Genomic DNA, 4246 nt, shown 5'->3' on the forward strand with positions numbered 1-4246 from the left:
AGCTCTGGGACAGCGTGGTGAGTTTTGAGTGGCGACATTTGTGTTTCGACTTTTATGTGGCGAGGTTGGTCTATGTGTGGTGAAATGTGTACTGAGGGTGGTATATGTGTTGAAGCATGTGGTAGTTGTGGCGCATTTTGTGTGTGTGTTCATATCCCTGTGTGTGGTGAGCATCCCATGTCAGGGCCCCACCTTAGCAACTGTACGGTATATACTGTTTGGCGCCATCACTCTCATTCTTTAAGTCCCCCTTGTTCACATCTGGCAGCTGTCAATTTGCCTTCAACACTTTTCCTTTCACTTTTTCCCAATTATTTAGATAGTGGCAAAATTGTTTGGTGAATTGGAACGCGCGGAGTTAAAATTTTGCCTCACAACATAGCCTATGACGCTCTCGGGGTCCAGACGTGTGACTGTGCCAAATTTTGTGGCTGTAGCTACGACGGTGCAGATGCCATTACATACATTTTTTCCCCATTATGTAGATAGGGGCAAAATTGTTTGGTGAATTGGAACGTGCGGGGTTAAAATTTCGCCTCACAACACAGCCTATGACGCTCTTGGGGTCCAGACGTGTGACTGTGCCAAATTTTGTGGCTGTAGCTGCGACGGTGCAGATGCCAATCTGGACTGTTGTGAGTTCATTTTCCCCTTCACCATTGAGGTCTGATGAACTCCCTCTTCTGGTGAAGGAAGGTAGTGAGGCTGATTACAAAGCACCTGAGCAGAATGATGATGACTGGGTGACTGGGATTGCTGACTGGATATAAGGCAGCCGACGCCCTTCTGCTTTGCGGGTGATTACTCTGAGGTATTCTTGGAGACCAGTCTGATTCCTGCTCCTCAAAAGCTAAGTTTTCTGCTCTACTTTTTGCATTTGTGTTTTGGTTTTGTTTTGCCTTGTTTTTCTGGATTTCTGCCTTTCCCTTCTGGGTGAGCTGAATTCCTTTTTGCTCTGTCTTCAGATAATACCTGAGTACTGATATAGTCTTTTTGAAGCCTAGCATCTTCAGGGCTTTTTTCCCTATCAGTCTGTTGGCTCTTGTTTTTGAGAGGGTTTTGGCGGATTGCAGACAGCAGCTTTTCTGATCTGTCCTATTTAGTTAGCTTGGGCCCCATCATTTGCTCAGCCTATCTTTCTATCTGTGTGAGTGTTTTTTTCATCTTGCTTCACCGTCATTATATGTTGGGGGCTGCCTATTGCTTTGGGGTCTGCTCTGGGGCAGTTTGGATTTCCCTTTCTGTCTTTAGGCTATGTAGTTCTCCGGCTGTGATCGAGGGGTCTAGGGCACCGTAGGAACCCCCCACGGCTACTGCTAGTTGTTGTTGTCAGGTTCAGGGGTCTGCAATCCGATAGCTGCCAACTTCTCTGGTTTTCTGGACTTAGCTAGTATTTCTGTTTTTGCCTCCTACGGTGACTCATTCATAACAGAATCACCCGCCATACCGCAGATCCTGGGGTACTCAATAGCAGGAAAGAATTGTAAAAAAAAAAAAAAAGTGTGTATATTTTTTCCTCTATATCTCTGAGGCCATAGGGGGAATTTTTTTTTTCTCTCAATGGAGATAAAGCAATTGTCTGATCGTGTGGAGCAGCTCGCTGCGGAAGTGCGGGGAATTTCCGCCTACCTTGCTCATTCACATGCTGCTGAACCAAAGATCCCTACTCCTGATGTGTTTTTTGGGGATCAGTCTAAATTTTTGAATTTCAAAAATAATTGTAAATTATTTTTTCCTTGAAGCCTAACTCGTCAGGGAGCTCCGCGCAGCAGGTTAAAATTGTCATCTCTTTGCTGCGTGGCGATCCGCAGGATTGGGCGTTTTCTTTGAAACCAGATGATCCTATTCTGACTAATGTGAACGCATTTTTTCAAGCCTTGGGGTTGTTGTATGACGAACCTAATGCTATTGATCAGGCTGAAAAGACCCTGTTGGCATTGAGCCAGGGTCGAGATTCTGCAGAATTGTTCTGTCAAAAATTCCGAAAGTGGGCGTTCCTTACTACCTGGAATGATAATGCCTTGGCAGCTCTCTTTCGGAAGGGTTTCTCAGAAGCCGTAAAAGATACTATGGTGGGATTTCCTGTTCCCTCTTGTCTTGACGATTCTATGTCATTAGCCATTCAGGTTGATCGGCGTTTACGTGAACGCAGGACTGCACGAGAGGTGTTGCCACCTGTTGAACAAGTGTCTGAACCTATGCAATGTGATAGTTTTGTACAGGGAGCAACGTCAGGAGTTCAGAAGGCGTAATAAGCTGTGTTTTTTTTGTGGAGATGCCTCGCATATTATTTCTGTCTGTCCTAAACGAGAGAAACGTTTTGCACACACGTTTTCTGTGGGTGGTGTTCAACCTAAGTTTCTTCTGGCAATTACTCTGATCTGCTCCCTGTCCACATTTTTCGCCAAGGCTTTTGTGGATTCGGGAGCAGCCCTGAATCTAATGGACTTGGATTTTGCTAAACGTTGTGGATTTCCGATGACACCTCTGCGGACGCCTATCCCTTTGAGGGGGATTGATGCTACTCCTTTGGCGAAAAATAAACCTCAGTTTTGGACCCAGGTGGTAATGCGGGTCGCCCCAGACCATCAAGAAAATTGCAGATTTTTGGTGTTGCATAATTTGCATGTTACCAGTGTTCTGGGGTTTCCCTGGTTGCAAATTCATAATCCAGTTTTGGATTGGAAATCTGTGTCTGTGGTGAGTTGGGGATGTCGGTGTGCCCTAAGTGAGGCTCCGGTTTTTTCCACCTCTCCTCAGTCGCATGATGTTCCTGACTATTTGGCGGACTTTTTTGATGTATTTAGTGAGAATGAGTCTGCGTCTTTGCCTCCTCATAGGAGTTATGACTGTGCAATTGAACTGAGCCCGGGGTGTAAATTTCCTAAGGGTCGGTTCTTCAATTTATCTGTACCCGAGCACAAGGCTATGCGATCCTATATTAAGGAGGCGTTGGAGAAGGGTTATATTAGACCATCCTCTTCACCCTTAGGTGCTGGGGTTTTTTTCGTGGCCAAAAAGGATGGTTCATTAAGGCCTTGTATTGATTATCGTGCCCTCAACAAAATTACTATTAAATATCAGTATCCGTTACCCCTGATTTCGGATCTATTCTCCAGAGTTAAAGGTGCTTGCTGGTTTACCAAGCTTGACCTCAGGGAGGCGTATAATCTTATCCGCATTAAGCATGGGGATGAATGGAAGACGGCGTTTAATACTCCGGAGGGACATTTTGAGTACCTGGTGATGCCTTTTGGGCTCACTAATACCCCTTCTGTCTTCCAGTGCTTCATGAACGACATTTTCCGAGACTTTGTGGATAAATTTTTGATTATCTATCTGGATGATATTTTGATCTTCTCCAAGGATTGGGATTCTCATGTGGAACATGTTCGGACTGTGTTCCGGATCTTGAGGGAGTATTCCCTGTATGTCAAAGGATCGAAATGCCTTTTTGGGGTACAGAGGATTTCATTTTTGGGATTTATTTTGTCTCCGTCAACTATTGAAATGGACCCGGCCAAGGTACAGACCATTTATGATTGGGTTCAGCCCACTTCTTTGAAGGCCGTCCAGAAGTTTTTGGGTTTTGCTAATTTTTATCGGAAATTTATAGCAAAATTTTCTAGTATTGCCAAGCCATTGACTGATCTGACTAAAAAGGGTGCTGATGTGTTGAATTGGTCTCCGGAGGCTGTTTCTTCCTTTCAGGAGCTGAAGCGAAGATTCACTTCTGCCCCGGTTTTGCGGCAACCTGATGTCTCACTCCCGTTCCAGGTAGAGGTGGACGCTTCTGAGATTGGTGCAGGAGCTGTTTTGTCCCAAAAGGATCCTGTAACATCTAAAATGAATCCCTGTGCTTTCTTTTCCCGAAAGTTCTCTCCATCTGAACGTAACTATGATGTGGGGAATCGGGAACTGTTAGCCATGAAATTGGCATTTGAGGAGTGGAGGCATTGGTTGGAGGGAGCTAATCACCAAGTCGTGGTCCTCACTGACCACAAGAATTTGATTTACCTGGAGTCGGCCAAACGCTTGAACCCCTGACAGGCTAGGTGGGCCTTGTTTTTTACACGTTTTGATTTTGTGGTCTCTTTTCTTCCTGGCACTAAGAATGTCAAGGCAGACGCCCTCTCTAGGAGCTTCTTTGCTGATTCTCCTGTGGTGACCAAGCCTGCTACCATCTTAGGCGAAGGGGTAGTTCTTTCTGCCATCTCGCCCGATTTGAGACGTGCTCTGGAAGAGT

Source organism: Dendrobates tinctorius, unplaced genomic scaffold, assembly GCF_039654945.1.
Source record: "Dendrobates tinctorius isolate UK_male_01 unplaced genomic scaffold, ASM3965494v1 ptg000224l, whole genome shotgun sequence".
Lineage (NCBI taxonomy): Eukaryota > Metazoa > Chordata > Amphibia > Anura > Dendrobatidae > Dendrobates > Dendrobates tinctorius.